General features: G+C 47.3%; 1 protein-coding gene and 1 long non-coding RNA gene across 11 annotated transcripts in view; one reads left to right on the forward strand and one right to left on the reverse strand.

The window, feature by feature from the left end:
* KCNMA1 (potassium calcium-activated channel subfamily M alpha 1) overlaps nucleotides 1-18,017 on the forward strand; it is a 748,747-nt gene that overhangs the window by 61,652 nt on the left and 669,078 nt on the right. The gene's annotated exons all lie outside the window — the stretch shown is intronic.
* On the reverse strand, nucleotides 1,683-5,623 carry LOC122446349. Its single transcript, XR_006270849.1, has 3 exons — nucleotides 5,489-5,623; nucleotides 2,405-2,475; nucleotides 1,683-1,819 (listed from the first exon to the last, which is right to left on the reverse strand). It is a non-coding gene; the product is annotated as an uncharacterized LOC122446349 (long non-coding RNA).

The following is an 18,017-nucleotide window of genomic DNA, read 5'->3' on the forward strand; positions in this document are numbered from 1 at the left end:
CATTTTGGCTTGTACATGGTTTAACTTAAACTTTCCTGACCAGAGTGGCCTATTTTGTGGCCTGTCAAACATGCACTGTATATCTGCTTTGTCCATTGAGGGGAATGCATTTGAGAGTCAAAATGGAGTAACTGTGGTTCAACTAGGTAGACATTGCTGCTGTGATTTTAGACAAGTTCTTGTACAGTATTACTGAAAGCTTGAGTTTTCTGAGCTGTACTGCAGACCATGACAAAAACCACATCATCTCAGAATGCAGTACTACTTGTAATTTGCTTGATGGTCATGCTTTCCCCTGTGTTGTGCTTGTTGGATTAGATTCATTTCATTGCATCCCTAGCCTGAGTGGAGAAAATCCAGTCAAGGACTGGGAAGCAACAGCCTCCCTGAAAAATGAGTCTAATTGCCAAGCTCTCTCTGGCCATCACTCATCCAAGGACTTGGTACCTCTCCAGGTGGCTAATCTTTTCTGTGCCTTCTGAGAACCAGAGTGTGGATTCTGAGGCTTAGTCTCAAGATTTGGGGATGCTGGATTCCAGGGTAGGCATTTTGAGAAAGAACTCATTTATCTGGGTTCACAGCCCCTGGTTCACAATTCCAAAATTCCCAAAGCTCTGAACGGTGAAAGTTTTTACATCATCTGGAGTCAAACCTGCCCTGAACTAATGTGGGACTAATGATGACCTTTGTTCCTCCAGCTCAGTGTGAAGAGTGGGTAGTCTCCCTGAAGAAATAGGAGTGCATGTGGCTGGGTCATGTGGTCCAAACTCCACAGGAACACAATTAATTTTCTAAAATCTGAAATAGAATTCTAAAACACATCTGGCCTCCGGGTTTTCGGGTAAGGCATTGTGGACCTGTAGATACATTTGACGTGTGTGTGAGTACATGTGTGTGTGACTGTGTTACTGATTAATCAATGAATGTTTATCGAGAGGAAGGAGTGCCAGGTGGCAGAAAGTGCAGAGGACCAGCTATCAGAAAGTTGTCTGTTAACAGCTACAAAATTAAGCTCAGAGGGTTTTGTGGGGGAGACGCAACTGATGGCTATGAAAGCATTTGGGAAACTAGAGTGATCCTGAGGTGTAAGCAAGGTGTTTGGTGTGGTTTCTTAGACAATTGAATTGTAGTCTCTAACCATGCACTTATTTCAACTATAACAAAGGCCCACATCATGTCTGTGTGTGTGTGTGTGTGTGTAGGCTGAAAATGTGTCACTTTATTTTGCTGAGCCACAGATGAGGAATAATGAAGCTAAATAAAACGAGAGTGAGAGGACTGTCTCTACATTCGTTGTAGACTCTTCTCATATCTCCTCTGTGCTGTTTTACTATTTCCTTCTTCTTTGTTCTTCCTTCTTTAAAATATTCAGCTGCCCCCTTCCTGGAAACTGCTGACTGCGCAGAGGTGCGCAGTTTTCTTTCTAACTATTAGTCTTGCAGGTCATTAAAGCTCTCTGCTGCTGCAGCTTTTTCTCTTTCCCAGTAAAGGCTTCAGAACTTCAAAGTTTTTGAAGCTTATACCTTCAAGGGCCCTGGGAACTCTGGGCTCCTGAGACTAGAGGAAGGCATACCCCGTGTTCATTTAGCTGCAGGAAATGGCACAGATGCAAGCTCTGAGAAATACTTGGAGATGTCTAAAAGAAATCAGGCTGAAGGCATGTCAGACTTTAAGCTAGGATTGAAAGTGTGGCTTTTCCCAAGGCCCAGGAGACAAACTTTAGGCGCTTGCTGGGTGGGATGTTGGAAATGAGATTTCTGCAGAAAACCAGCCCCTCCAGGGTTGCTCCATCTTCAAGGGACAGATAGTCAGCAGACACCTGCCAGAGAGAGCCAAGGAAACAGACAAGGGAACTTAACCTGCTTTGACTTTGGCTTGGTGGTGGGTAGGAGAATGAAACAGTGTCTCCTGTGAGACATTTGCGTGAACACAGATCTCTGGTGACAGTTCAGCTTTGAATTTGTACTACCTGTGTGACCCAAGAAACCCCAAGCTGTGAAATTAATCTGATATAATTTAGGGTTGGTAGCATCACATCGTGCCTGTCAAAGTCAAATGAGAGTCATCTTTGGAGGGCTGTGCTCATAGTTCAAGCTCTGAAAGATTGCGTAGATAAAACCCAGCCATTCCAACACAAGTTTTTACCCTCGATTACAGATGAAGAAGCAAGTCTTCATGAGTGAAAGTCAGCAGAAATAACAAGCAAAGGAATCAGACCCCCAAGCGTTTAAGGTACAAGACCAATGGGATATATAATGTCTTTAAAATGTTAATAAAGTAAAACAAGTCATTGAAAAAAATGAGCAGGAAACACTATACTAATTTTAAAGATCTACAGATATTTGCAGAAAAAACAAATAGGACATCCAGAAATGAAAAATATAATCACTGAAACTGAACATACCATCTTCAGCACTAGGTATGTGCTATCACAGGTTCTTATTAGAAGCATCAAGATAGCAATTCTGAACAAGGCTGCAACAAAAACAACATTAAAAAGTTAATTTGCACAATTTTGTACCATTGAATGGGGGCTTCCCCGGTGGCTCCCCCAGTAGCAGTAAAGAATCCACCTGCAATGCTGGAGATGCAGGAGATTCGGGTTCTATCCCTGAGTCAGGAAAAGCCCCTGGAAGAGCGTATGGCAATCCACTCCAATATTATTGCCTGGAGAATCCCATGAACAGAAGGGCATGGTGGGCTGCAGTCCATAGGTCTCAGAGTCGGACATGACTGAAGCGACTTTGCATGCATACATGTACCACTGAGTGCATCACACTGCATTAGAAAGAAAACAGATATGAAAACAGGCAATTTTTCATTTCATGACTGTGTGACATTTTGGGTTACTTCTTGACCTCTCAGATTCTTGGTTTCCTTTTGTGTAATCTGACCCCACAGGTTTGCTCTGAGGGTTCAACTAGACAGTTTTTACAGGAGTCTTGATTCCCTTTTCCTCCTTTGATTCTGGAGACTGCATCTCTTTCCCACCTCCTTCTCCCTGGAGAAGGGTCCAGCAGTTTCCTGTTTAATTAAATTAGCTCCTCAGATGAATGAAGGGCCTGTGTCACAATCACTGAGAGTTCCCCTAGGGACTTGTATGTGTTCAGGAGCGACACATTCATCTGGAAGCTAGGGGCTCTATAAGGAGGGGGCTGGGATGGCTGAAAGTCAGACTGCCAACCAGAGGGGGTCAGTTCCAGGTATCGAGGCCCTGGCTAGGCCTCCCGTCCCAGGGTGGTGGTGGGATGGCACAGTTCTGACTTTGAGACGGGCCTGAGTGTGGTTAATATGCTGACAGATAGGGATTTTGGTCAGATACAGCCTGCAAATCCTATTCCCAATTAACTTAATCCCAGCCCTTGGGGAATCTGAATTTTGCATTGAACTTGAACTCCACTTCAGGGCTCAGGCCCAATCTGTTATAGTGCCCGGCAGGCGTCCTGTGTCCTGTTCTCTTGGTCAGCTCTCCCTGGAGGAGACCTGCCGGGACTGTCCCAGGGCCTGAGCGCCTTGGACTGTGGGAGGAAGGTGGGGATGGGAGGCACCTGGGCAGGAGTGTCCCCATCTTCCTGCCTGTCTCCCTCTCCATCCTTCCCCCTTCACCTCTCCCTCCTCTTGTCACTTTCCTCACATGCATTCTTTTTCTTCTTCTCCTTTTTTCTCTTTTCTTTTTAATCTCCTTCCTCTTCCTTTTCTCTTTGGCAGAGAAATGCAAGACTATTTTTTTTCTTTGTTTGTTTTTCTGCTCTGGGAAATGAGTACAGTGGGGATTTGGGGGGTAGGTCTCGTCTGGGCTTGCCTGAACCCAGAACAGTCTTGGCACAGAGTAAGATTTTAGGAACTGTCAAATGGGGTTGTCCTGAACTTTGGGAAAGCTTCTGGACCTTTCCTGGTGTGAGTCCAAATAGTGACAGTGGAATTCTACCCAGGAAGGGCAGCTGTGAACCTGAGCAGCGCTGGCCTTAGGGAGGAAATGGCAGGTCCCCCCTCCGCGGTGACACGGGCCCAGCCGGGCCTTGGAACTCAGCACCGTCAGGCCTGTGGATGACGTCACCTGCCTTCCGTGGGACAGCTGCAGCCAGCAGCAGGACACGCAGGAAATGCCAGCAGTAACTGAAACTTTATTTTCAAAGGCTCCCCACAGCATTCGTGCATGGCGAGAAGTGTCTCTACTGCGGGATTTTTCAGGTGGCGGCCCTGGACACCAGGGGGCCGTGAAGCTCCTGTCTTCCCTGGGGCGGGGCTCCTGGGGGTGGTAGTCGGAGACATTCCTCAGAGGACGGCAGCTTTCTGTTAGTGGGATTCCATTTAAACAGACCTTCAGTACCCATGGGATCCATTTGGGCAATACTCTTCAAGACCCCCTTTTGCTATTCCATTTAAAAAGTATTTTTTTCTTCTTTTCCTGTCTCTGCTGCCTCATCTTCTCTGTGCAGTGGGTGAATGTAAGAGACACGAAGCAAGAGAGAAACTCAGAGGTTTAGAGGACAGACTATTTTGTGGCTAGGCAGCATCTGCCTGGCCATATCTGAAGGTCTGGAAGGGGGAAGCGGCATCGACTGGGTCTGTGTGTCCCCTGATAAGAGAATCGGAGCTGTGGGGAGGCTCATTTCATCTTGGGATTCCAGTGGGGGTGAGGAGCTCATACCTCCACACCTGCTGTAGAGCAGCCGCAGTACACGGGACTTGCTCATAAGCCTCGGGTGTTAGAGTTTATGCTTCAGCAGACAGCCTCCAGCATGGTACTCTAATGGTTATGGGTTACTGGGCACCTATCCGTCAGGCCTAGTGCTAAGCCCCGTACCTGTCACCTCGTCTCATTCTTGTGACTGTTCAGTTGAGTGGGAATGATCATTAACATCGCTTTAATTGCTCTGCCAAGTAATGTGGATAGAACCAACTGAAGCCTCACACATGGCATTCTCAAGTGTTAGTATGCCTAGGAATCTCTTTGAGAGCAAGTTAAACAGTCTCTAGGGCCTCCTCTGCAGTGTCTGAGGCAGGGCCCCTGAATCTGCTGTTCATGGTGTACCCTAGTTCCTTGCTAGGCTTCCCAGGTGGCAGAGTGGTAAAGAACCCACCTGCCAGGAAGATCCCCTGCAAGAGGGCATGGCAACCCTCTCCAGTATTCTTGCCTAGAAAATCCCATGGGCAGAGGGCCTGGTGGGCGCACACCTACACACACACCTACACACACCTACACACACACACACACACACACACACACACACGGATGGGGGTAATTGGGGTAATTGACTCACAAAGAACCCAGTGGCCTGAGGTCACAGGCTGGTAAGTGGCGGGGGCTGAATGGAAACAAGGTAGTCTGACATCAGAACTCCCCTCCCCCAAGTCTTAACCAGCAGGATTTACTGGGTTGGCCAAAAAGTTTGTTCAGGTTTCTGTAGGATGGCGCAAAACCCTGAACGAACTTTTTTGCCAACCCAATACTTCTCTGCATGGTTTTAACATAGGTTGAACTCACCAGCATTTTCTTGCATGCTTTTTTCTCTCCCGCTTTTTATCGCAGTCCTAGCTGTCACATGAACCTATTACCTTCAATTGTTGATAGGACGCCACTTTGGGAGAAGTGTGCGCCGCAGAGAAAGCTCTGTCTCTGCCTCCCTGCCTCCTCACAGTTTATCTCCTTTCAGGGAGCGCGTACTATGGGAGCTGTCATCTAAAAATGGACTGGCTCAGCGCTGCAGGGATTCAGGAGGGGGAAGGTGACCACTTGCAGGAAGCTGGTGTTGGGCGGGGGACTAGAGGACATCTGAGGTCCGGCCCAGTGAGGACAGTCACTGAGTCACCCAGCGAGGACAGGCCCTCAACGGAGCTCCCACTGTCCTAGAGCCGGTGCTGCCAGAAGCGTGACTGGACGGGGGAGGCGGTGGCATCCTGGCCCCTCTCACCACCTGCCTGAGTTATCGCAGTTGCCTCCTGGCTGCTCTGCTCCGCTTACTTCACTCCCTTCTCCAGGCCGCCCTGCACGCAGCTGCCAGATTAATCTCCTGAATGCTGATTTCATGATGTCACCCTGAACTCCCTTCCCTCCTGTCTGGGCTCAGAAGCCTGAGCTCCTCTGCCTCAAAGTCAGGCCATCTGCCCTCAGACCATGATTTGCCTTTCCTTCCTCTCCTTCCTCGTCTGCCCCACCCTCCCCAACCGGCCCCTGCCAAACCCCACTTCACCTGGCCTGGGCCACAGAGTGCCCTGAACAAGCCCTCAAGACAGATCTGTTCTTCACTGGGGTTCCCTCCTCCTCCTCCCGGTGTCCAGGCTCCTTGTTCATTCAGGGTTCCATTCATTTTTTCATTCACTCAGCACTCATGGTGCAGAAGGAGGCTAGGGAGAGACAGAGACATGCAGGAGAGGTCTCCTGACTTTGAAGAGCTCTTGCTCTAGGGTAGGGGCATGTAGGAAAGCACCTTTGATCAGTGTGGTGAAAGCTACTCCAGGCTGTGTAGGAAGCCTCCTCTTCCAGGAAGCCCTCACTGATTGCTCCATCACTGAGAATTCACCCTTTTCTGGAGCCGTGCAGATCCCAGTCTCTGTTCTTCTCTTTCAGCGCCTTGTTTTCTGCCCTGAAAAATTTGCTTTCTTTTATTGCCAGTATCTCTTGGACTTTATCCTAAAGGAACATACCACACTTTTGCACCATGTGCCTATTAATAGGAATATGTGTTTATATTGGGGTCTGATTATAAAGCATGCTCATATTTATGATTCTCCTGATTCTCTTAGCAGTGGTAGGGGACAGGCAGGACAGATGTGATCAGCCCCAGTTTGCAGAGAGGTAAGGTGCATAGTTTATGAGTGGCAGACCCAGGACTGGGGCCTGTCACATGCGTCTTACCACATGTGTGCTGCGCAGCCCCACAGGAGGATGGATGGACGCACTCCCTTCGCTGTGGACTCTCCCTTGGGCCTGCAGTAGGTGTCAGGTGTGTTAGCAGAAGATGAGAGAGTGGAGAGGAGACTCTTGCACCCAAAACCCAGAGCATCCATTGAGGAGCAGAGAGGTACATGGGGGTTAGGATAAAGGGTGCACTGTTCTCCTAATTCTTCTCATCCAGGCACTCCTTCTTGTTCTCCATGGAGACCGGGAATAGCTGATGATCTACCCAAGTGTAGACTAGACTAGAAGGAATAGAGGGCTGGTGGGGAAGCGGAATGAACTTGGATAGGACGGATGAGCAGAGAGCAGGTGAGCAAGGCCTGGGGACAGAGGCAATCAGGGGACCTGCCACCTCTCCCTGGACTTGGACAAGTCCTTGGGTTTCCTTAGCACCCAGAGAGGAGGGGGAAAAAACTTCAGGCCCCACCACTCAGCTTAAAAATTTCAGAATTCTGTGTGGTTCTTTAAAGTATTTAGTGGAGCTGAAGCCAAGGTATATAGAAAATGGAATCCCAGCTCCCTTTCACCCTGGCGATTGATTGTTGGTTTTGCAATTATAGGGAAGGTGCTGTTGCTGTGAACACTAGCTGGTTGGAATGCTTGGGCTTTTGAAGCTTAGCTGTTTGAGCTACTTATGTGTTAAAAAAAAAAAAAATCTTACCTTGCTTTAACAAGAACAAAGTGTGTTTCTTTAGCCCAGGCATGAATCAAAAATAGTTGAACTTTTTTTTTTTTTTTTGCTCAAGTTTAAAAATAAAAAAGTTACCTTTGGGCTGAGATCAAGAATGGAAAATTTCAGGGCATAAGAGTAATTTTTTTCCCATGTGTTCTGGCAGTGGACGATCAGGCATTTTGATGGAAGGTTGCGTGGAAACGTCAGTTGTGAGTCCCGCTACGTTACTGCCCTGCAGTGATTCCTTGGTTAAGCTGTCCTCCCTGAGAGCCCCTCTCCCTCCCCCAGGTCCAAATGAATATGCAGAGTGTAGGAGAGATGTGTGTGATTGAATATCAGCAACTAATTGGAATAGGCAAAAGAGGAGGTGATTAAAACTAATAGAAGCTTCAGCTTCTTCAAAGGTGATTTTTGTCACATAAAGTGCAGATTACTACCCCAAAAGATTAATTGCTACAGCTCTATACGGGGTAATGACAGGTGTCTAGAAATAACTGCCAGGTCTAGAAAATTGTGTTGACAAATGAGAAAATAAGGATGGGACACTTCTGAATTTTCATTTAAAAAAAATTCTGTATAGTCCTTGACACTGTAGTTAATTTTGAAGGGTATTATGGTTAGAGTTTTATTTAAGAGACTCTATTTTTGCAGCTCAATATTATTAAGGTATGAAGAAACTGTTTTATGTATTTCGATTTTACTGTTTCTGACAACATCTTCCTGAGGAAATATAGTTTTGTGCAACAGACTGCCTCGGATGCTAAGTCTAAATTTAGAAGCCGCCTTCAATGGGTGCTGAAGTCAATCACACAAAATTCAGGTGCTTACTTAGAAATCTGAATACTCAGGAGGCTGGCAAGGTCTCTGGTGGAAATTTGGGCAGTTGACCTCTTTTAGGATCCCAGGATTGTTAGGATGTGGCATTATCAGCTGTGGACCAGGCTCTAGACTTCCACATCAACATGTATTAATTTTGCAGGGACAATGGACACATCCTCAAAACCCCAATCTGGGCCCCCTGGGATTTCATTTCATTTCTGTCACTTACTGGCTATGTGACCTTGAGTGTGGTGATTCATGTAGCAGCTTTGGTTTCCTCATCAGTAAAATGAGCATGCTGAATCACATATGCTCTAGGGTCCTTTCCAGATCTCCAACCCTGTAATTAACAAGCCCAAATTCAAAGATGCACGTAAGAGCATTAGCTCTTTCTTACCTGGGATGTTTGTAGTGGTCAAAAATGATAACATTCATTATTATTATTATTTTTGTCTGCACTGTGCAGCATGTGCGATCTTAGTTGTCTGACTAGAAATTGAACCTGGGCCTCCTGCATTGGAAGTGCAGTCTTAACCACTGGACCCCTAGAGAAGTGCAATAGCATTTTAAAAAATGCCCCTGCTGGTTAAAATAGCCATTTCCCTAAGCTCTGTGAATGCCTTCCTCCCTCTGGCTGCTTCCCTGAAAGCATCTGGACCTCCCCATGAGGCAGCTCCTAAAGGCACAAGGCTGGGTACTGCAGGGGGTCTTCAATCCAGGCCCCTGACCACCTGATGGAGGGAGCAAGTCACAGAGCCTTTCTTACCTCAATCCATTGCCTGCAGCATGGGGATTATAATCGTTTAGTCACACAGTCATGTCTTTACTCTGTGACCCCATGGATTGTAGTCCCTTGGGCTCCTCTGTCCGTGGGATTTTCCAGGCAAGAATACTGGAGTGGTTTGCCATTTCCTACTCCAGGGCATCTTCCCAACCCAGACACTGAATCCACATCTCTTCTGTCTCCTGCATTGGCAGGCAGATTTTTTACCACTGAACCACCAGGGAAGGCCTGGGGATTATAATAGCATTTACTTTATTGAGCTGAGGGTGAGATTGAATAATATATTAATATGTGAAATGCTTAAAATAGGATAAACATAAAAGACACTTGCTCCTTGGAAGAAAAGCTAGATAGCATATTAAAAAGCAGAGACATTACTTTGCTGACAAAGGTCCATCTAGTCAAAACTATGGTTTTTCCAGTAGTCATGTATGGATGTGAGAGCTGAACCATAAGAAAAAATCTATGGCTGATTCATATCAATGTATGACCAAAAAAAAAAAAATTAAAAAAATAAATAAATTAATTTATTAAGATAAAAAAAAAAAAAAAGAAAGCTGAGTGCCAAAGAATTGATGCTTTTGAACTGTGGTGTTGGAGAAGACTCTTGAAAATCCCTTGGACTGCAGGGAGATCCAACCAGTCCATCCTAAAGTCCATCCTAATATTCAGTCCTGAATATTCATTGGAAGGACTGATGCTGAAGCTAAAACTCCAATACTTTGGCACCTGATGCGAAGAACTGACTCATTGGAAAAGACTCTAATGCTGGGAAAGATTGAAAGCAGGAAAAGAACAGGATGACAGAGGATGCGATGGTTAGACGGCATCACCGACTCAATGGACATGAGTTTGAGCAAGCTCCAGGAGCTGGTGGTGTTGGACAGGGAAGCTTTGCATGCTGCAGTCCATGGGATCACAAAGAGTTGGACACGACTGAGCAACTGAACTGAACTGATGTGAAATGCTTAAAATAGGATAAACATTGTAGAAGGGATAGCTGTGTGTGTGTGTGTGTGTGTGTGTGTGGAGGGGGTCTCTATGTCTGTATGTGCTCAGTCATTCAGTCATTTCCAACTCTTTGTGGCCCCATGGAATTTTCCAGACAAGAATACTGGAGTGGGTTGCCATTTCCTACTCCAGGGCATCTTCCCAACCCAGGAACTGAATCCACATATCTTCTGTCTCCTGCATTGGCAGGCAGATTCTTTACCACTGCACTACCTGGGAAGGCCTGTATACATACCTTTATCATAGGGCTTTATTCTGTGTTGAGTGAGATAACCAGAAGGAGCCTTTCGCTTGTCTTAGGCTCTTCCAAAGGTCACACACTCTTCATTTTCCCAGTGGATGCGGGGTGCACCTGTGAGGACAGGGAGGTTGGATAAAGAGCTCTGGTTGCTTTGCTGGAGTCTCCAGTTGAGGAAGGCATTGGGCCTTGGGTCCCCCAGCTTGCTGGCATCATTAGGCACTTTGGAAGTTCGTAGGAGGCTCGAGGTGGAGGCTGGGCCCAAACCGTTGCCAGCCCCAGCCTGGCTGTGGGCCTGGTAGACCAAGAAGTGTGTTCCTCTCAGAGCATCCTGGTCAGAGTCAGGAGGTCCAGTGCTAAAGTTTAGTCTGCTGGGGGAAGTCACAGCGCACTAGAGACCCCTCGAGTGCCGCTCTTGACGGCTGAAGAGCCAGCTACTTAGCATCCAGGAAACCCGACCCCTGTGTCCAGAGTCAGACCTGCTTGGAAGAGAAGTGACGGCCGCAGGCTGCATGGACCGGAAACCACTCACATGCTCCTGGTACAGGTCATGCTGCTTTTCCAATCTCAGCTTCTTCATCATTGTTAGGGTGGAGTTAGCTAGCTCAGGGGCTTCCAAGCTTTATTTTTTCCCTTGGGACCCACAATGAGAGATTCATTTTCTTTTTCAACCCAGCACACCCATCCATGTGTGTAATTCAGAGTTTCGTGCAGTAGCACTTTCTATATGCAATGTTTCCTGTTTTCTGTGCTGCCAGGTTGTTTTCTGCTTCAGCTGAAAAATGCCAGTCGTGAACTGTTAAACCGACTCTGTGCTCTGCTCATGGGCTGTGGTCTGCAGTTTGAAAACACCAAGCTAGTTGAGAGTTGAGGGCCCTCGCGGTTCTGTTGGGACAGCGGTGGGGGGAGCAGTGGCTTCTGGTTGTTGGACCAGAGACTGTGTGAAGTGTTTAGTGGGTGATACCAACCAGATATTTAATTGCAGAGGTGGAGCCAGGAGCTGCTGCTTCTGTTTTGACCTTTTCCTCAAAAACAAGGGCTTCTCTGGTGGCTCAGATGGTGAAGAATCCTCCTGCAATGCAGGAGACCTGGGTTTGATCCCTGGGTTGGGAAGATCCCCTGCAGAAGGGCATGGCAACCCACTCCAGTGTTCTTGCCTGGAGAATTCTATGGACAGAGGAGTCTGGTGAGCTGCAGTCCATGGGGTTGCAAAGAGTTGGACACGACTGAGTGAGTAACATGTAGACTCCAAAGTATGGTGACAATATGTGTAAGGTTTTAGGTTCTTCTCCAGGATGCCCAGTCCCAATGGGAATGAAGTTAGCATTTCTAGCTGAAGAGGAGAGCTGGGGAGAACAGCAGATAGTGTGGTCCCAACTGGTTCTCAGCAAAGTTGTTGCCTCCAGCCTTTCCACCAGTGTGACCCAGCTGCAGCACCATGGATGGGGCCCACGTGGGGGTGGGAGGTGAGGTGGGGGTGGGATTCACATCCTTTCTCAGCTGCACACCCCGGGCACTAGTTTGGTCCTGGAGAGGCATTCACCTGCCCCATCAGGTGGTGACTTAGGAGTTGCTGAATCACAGGGAGGTCTGGGGTCACAGGAGAGGGATCAGAGTCATGGTGGTGGGCATGCAAGAGTTTGGGGCAGAAGGTGCTTACTAACATGTAAAAAATATTTCAATATTTTAACACTGGTAGCGCTGCACCAGTGCAGACATTTGATTTTCAACCCTGGACATGTGGCCTGTTGCCTACAGTTGTCTTAAGGAGACCACCATGACGCTCCACCTCTTCAGATCAGCTGAGGGTGATCTGAATACCTCCCGAGTGTTGACAGGGGCTGTGCTGACCAAGGGCATGGAGGATTATTAGACATTTGGGGCTGGAACTCCCAGGCAAAAATAGCCCATCAGACCTTTTCAAGTCAGTCACCATATTTCTGGTGTAACACTGGAGCCTGAATGTCCACGGCTGTCTTATGATAAAGTTGCATCAGCAGATCTCCATCTAAGGTCACAAGTACTCTAAAGGAAGAAAGACTCATTAGAAAGTGTATTGCTTGGGGAGGCCTCGAGGTTCATCCAACAGGGACTGTGCCAGGACTTCTGTCAAGATGCCTGGCTTGACCCTGACTTCCCAGACTCTGTTTCTTAGGTATATGTTGGACCTCTGCTGTCTTCCATCTGAATGGGCAGGGATCTTATTTGGAGTCCCAGTGTTGCTGTTGAGATGTGGCAGTATTCTCAACTGGGAGGGGCAAGCCTAAGGACAGAAAAGTCCCCAGTTAACACCAGCTGTATTATAGCAACCTATCTTCTTAGAACTAGCCAGAAGCCTGGCTTCTCTCCCTCAGGACATCTGTCATCTGAGACACTTTCCGGAACTACATGGAAGCTGGCGAATCATGGGTCCAAGGTCTCAGTTGCTGTGTCCCATGACTTTGATGGGTTCCCTCCCCTGACATCATTGTGATCCAGTAGATCTGATGAAATAGCTGTCTGCTCACGGCTGGGAGGGGAGTGGTCTTCAGTACACCCCTGACTCTGCAAGTCCATAAGCTGAGGGAGGTGCCACCCAGGCATCACCTGACTCCTGGTGCCTGTCCTTCCTTTGTGTTCTTGTTTTTTGTAAAGACTAGAATTACAAATATTCCAGGAGTTACCTGCTGCCTAGAGAAGTGAGAAGCCTTTTCCTTATCCCAACCAGGAGGACTCAGAATGCCCCCTTCACAGCTCTGTTGCGAAGACCCAGTGAAACTGAGAACTTGAGAAGGCTTTGCAGATTATTCAGCACAAGGGGGAAGAAATGATTATTATTTAATTATTATTTTGATTATTTAGCATTTCTTATCGTCCAAACATCCAAATGCCTCATTTGACTGGTGCAGTCTTTCTCTAATTCCATTCTGGGATGTTTGCTTACTTGTTCAGAAAATGATGTAACGAGGAAAAAAAAAATCACTTCGCAGCAGGCTGAGTGTCTTTCTTTCTACTTATTATTTATTTTTGACTGCACTGGGTGTTTGTTGCTGTGTGCATGCTTTCTCTAGTTGAGCTGAGCAGGGGCTACTCTCGAATTGCAGTGCTCAGGCTTCTCTTTGTGGTGGCTTCTCTTGTTGCGAAGCATGGACTCTATGGTGCGCCAAGGCATGTGGGATCTTCCTGAAGCAGGGATCAAACCTGTGTCTCCTGCATAGGCAGGCAGATTCTTAATCATTGCACCACCGGGGAAGCCCCAGGATGAACTTCTCAACCTTGCCAGACAATGAATTTTTTTTTTTTTAATATCGGGGAGGGGTTATGCCAGATTTCCCAACCCTTCTGATAGCACATTATAACTGTTTTTTTCCTCTGACATTTTCAGTTCATCTTGGAAACCCTAAAGGGGATGAGAATTACTTTCTCTGTTACTGCTCAAGAGTCTTGCATTCACCATATAAACGGTATCAAACTGCACACTTGTTTCCCTTAAACTCAGTTGGGTTAATATTATGGACCTGTTTCTCTCACCCCTGGCTGTCTGGGTATTTGTATGTATCTGCACATCCTTCGTGTCCTGGACACATGTCATACAGGAGAAGCTTGCAGCCTCCCACTTGGTAAATGCCCATAACTCATGAACTCAACATCAAAGGGCTAATTGTGGGCCTTGATTCCTAGTGCTTCTGAAAGCTTTAGGGCAAGATTAAGCTGCTTTTTGGCTGTGACTGACAGCTGCCAAGATGGAAATAATGAGCCCAGAGCTCCTGATTCCCTGCAAACAGCTCTGGAGTTAATTTTTTTGCGTAGCTCTCCATACCTCCCAGAAACCTGCCTCTTGTGCTGCTCTTCACTTAGTATATGTCACATCCATCTCCAGCTCTTTTGCCAGACTTAATTGCCAGAATTGTCTGAGTGAGTTATTTATTTTAGTCTGCAACCAACCAGCTGTTGCAGCTAGAGGACCATCAGAGAGAACATATGCTTGATTGCCTACGTGCCTTTCGGTTCGGGTCCTGGCAGGGCACATAGGAGATGGGTTGGAGGCCCTGGGGTGTGACTATGTCTGTGGTCCACGGGCCAGAAGCTGGAGCTGGGGAAATGCTCCAGCGATTGTGTTTTCTTAGGGTGTTTTTGGCTCACTGATGTGTATCCCAGCAGCATGACCATTGGGTGTTGATGGAAGATGGCTCCCTGGTGTTAGATATGGGGCGCTTGGCTGAGTGTGTCCATGGTCATCTCGATCCTCAGTTCTGGATGGATCTGATCCATATCTCCAGGGTCCCTGGTCTCACTTGATGCAGCGTGATCATGGCTTTAAGATGAGTGAGGAGTGGAGGCTCTGCCTCACTCTGTCACCACCTTCCTCCTCATCAATAACACAACCACTTCCGTAGGAGCACTTTTGAGGTGACAGAGGTCTGGGCCCTGAATTATGATTTTTAATTCTTCCTAATCAATTTGAAGACTCTCATTCTATTTTTAAAGAAGAAGAAACAGGCTCAGTGAGGTTGGGTGTTTGGTCCCAAGTTCCCCAGATGGTAGGTGGTAGGAAGTGTCTTGGAACCCCATACTGAAATCCACACTCTTTTCCTGGCCACAGCACAGATTCCCTCTGGATTCTTGTCCGACCCTCTTTGAGAGGAGCTCAAAATGCTTTTGAAACCCTGCATTTTGCTACTGATTCTTTGTAGAATATCAGTGTTTGCCTAAGTAAATTCTTGGGTAGTAACTCAAGAATGTGATAGTTCACTGGAATTGACCTAGCTGATTCCAGCACAGAACTGGAGCCCCCCCAAACACAGCCCAGATTTCTGACTTCTCTGGTACCCCCTGCATCTCTGGATGCCCTGCTGGGGCTTGTATGTGTGTGCAAAGGGCATGGGGGAGCTGAGTTTGGATCTCTGTACTGTTCCCTTTTCATCTGTTTAGTTTAACCTCCAAAGCTTTATACCAAGTTCTTGGTGCCAAATGGAAAATGATGTTTTTATATTGCTTCATACATCATTCTTAACTTCAGCCTGGGGCTTGGGATCTTGGAACAATTCAAGACACTCGGCATAGGACTCTGCTTACAGCCCTGAGAGGCTCTTGGATTCTTTTTTGTCGTTAAGTTGGCTGAACCAGCAGAACTTAGTTTTACCATTGTTTTTTTGCATTCAGTTCAGAAAGAGAAGCTTGAGAAAGTAGGTGTCACTGAAGTGTCATTTTAGTAAAGGATGTTTTTTATTTTGCTGTTAAAAGAGAGGTTGACCCTTCCTTGATTCTGATTTTCAGGTTATTTCTCCAAGGTCTACATATCTGTTTTGTTTTCTTTTTTTTTTTTTAAATTCTCCAGACATGTGGTGTTTTCAGTCCTGGATACTCACTTCTTATAAGAGTCAGAAATGACCCTTGATCCATCGAGTTTTATTTGGGCTCAGATCAAGTCCCAAGAAGCACCCAGGGCCTTGTGCCTCTGCCTTAGAGTCACCTGGCATGTGAGGAAGGGTCCTGCTCATCCTTCGCCTGCAGCTCATCAGCCACATCTCCCCCCAGACACCCAGCTCGCTTCCCTGGAATGAGTGCCCTTCCTTCCCCATCAGGGGTATTCCTTGCAATGCTTGTTTCTGTGGTGTTGGCCCATGTGATGCCTCAGGGAGGCCTCTGTCGCTGGCATTTGACCTCCTTCTCACCACTTCTGGCTTTTCAATGGAACTGGGCTGTGAAGGCATCTGCAAGCTGAAAACCATGGTGTCCCCTTTGTGGGACTCACCAGGACCATCCCCGGAAGGAGAGGATTACTTCCAAATACACATTGCCGTCATAGTGATGACTGGAGTAGCTGAGCTGTCCAGGTTGGACCAGAAGGTCTTGGTCCTCCCTCAGTGCTCCATACATGCCATCCTCAGGAAAAGGGGTCTTCCTTGAAGACCCAAGGCTGTGGCATCCACTGAACCCTGGCTGGAATCTCAGAGCATCACTGTACCCATCGGAATTATTCATAGTAGTGTGCTGTTCCAGTCCCTGGGCAGGATGAGTTAAATTGGAAGCAATTCCTGGTCCCTGTGGAGTGGGGCTCCTAAATTTGGGTGATACTTTCTTGGAAAGAGCACTGATCATGGGGGTTAGGGGCTTGGGATCCAATCTGCTTCTACTCTTGGCCTTTTCTGGGTCTCAATTTTCTCATCTGTAAAATGGGACCATTAGAGACTGGGTGTACAACAAGACAGTTCAACTTACACAGTATTGTAGGTCAACATTATTTCTTAAAGAAGCTGGAAAAAAAAAAGAAATCTGGTGTTTCTGAGAATTTTCTACTGAAGTCCTTTAGGGGAGAGAAGGATAAAGGTAAATGAGCCCTTCCCCCATCTCTTGCCTCAAATATAGCAGAAAAATCCAGAGTCACCCACATTGTGCAAAATACTTCATAAACTTGTGCAAGGTGTTCTGTCCTTCCAAGATGTGTGTTTTATTCATTATAAAAATTGTGTCCTCCCTACATTTCCCCCTCTTTTGTTCTACCAAGTTACATGTGTATTTTTCATGCAGCTTTGCTTGTATAAGAGGTCCTCTGTCAGCTTTCAGCAGGTGTTCTGTGAAAATTTTTCCATATGTAGATGTACTTTTGATGTATTTATAGGTAATGTGAGTTCCACGTCCTTCCACTCCACCATCTTGGTCTCCCTCCCTCCATCTTTGAATCAATTTTATATTCTATGAGTTTGACCCCTGAGTGACTATGTTGATCTCCGACACCAAAATCTTGGAGCCTTACCTCTGGGAGGCAGAGCTTGGGGAGCAGAGGTTGGGACATGCTTGGATTGGAGGGGGCAGCATATAAAAATAGTACCCTACCACTGTGTTCTCTGCTTATCTCAGGGTTCTATTCTCACATTGTTTTAGGATCTTTCTTTTCCAGACTTAACAGTTACGTCAATGTCTTACCTTAAAAGTGCCCCATTTGGGAAAATGTACTCACGAGGAGCCCACTCAGCCCTTGCCACTTTGCAGCCTCGTTTCTCCCTAGACGTGAGTCCCTAGGGAGAGGCGTGAGGTGCTTGTTCAGGAAAGTTCTCCAAAGCCTTTCTAGCTCTTCTGTTCTGTGGGTCTCCACAAGGTCACAGGGCCAAGACAGGCGCGCTGACCAGTGTGTTGATGGCACAGTGGTATGTTCATCCGAGAGATGCAAGAGACAGTCAGGCAGGAGAGAACAGTGTGAGGTCCCAGAGAGGTCCAAGGCCCCGGGGGCCTTCCAGTGCTCCCAGCAGCAGAATGAAGGTAGCTCCGGATGCTGTGGCAGCCCTGGGGAGCGCACAAGCTAAGTCTACACCGTAGGCATTGCGAGACCCAGCTCTAGCCAGAGCAAATGTGGGAGCCTCTGGGGAGAGGTGATCCAGTCTTGCCTGGGAGCTGGGCCGGTCCTCCATCTTTTCTGACCCCCATTCTCCCTACCAGCTGCACCCGGACTTCTGTCAGAGGCAGTTCTCTCTCTGCCTTCGTTTCCTTTCTTCACTCTACCCTGGGCCTGGTGGTGAGCGGACCAGCCGTGAGCATCACTGCCCGGCTCAGGACAGTCTGTTGGATGGCTGGGGTCAGGGCCCCTGCATGGCCCCTGAATCTTAAGTCATTC

The sequence above is a fragment of the Cervus canadensis genome, chromosome 8, assembly GCF_019320065.1.
Source record: "Cervus canadensis isolate Bull #8, Minnesota chromosome 8, ASM1932006v1, whole genome shotgun sequence".
NCBI lineage: Eukaryota > Metazoa > Chordata > Mammalia > Artiodactyla > Cervidae > Cervus > Cervus canadensis.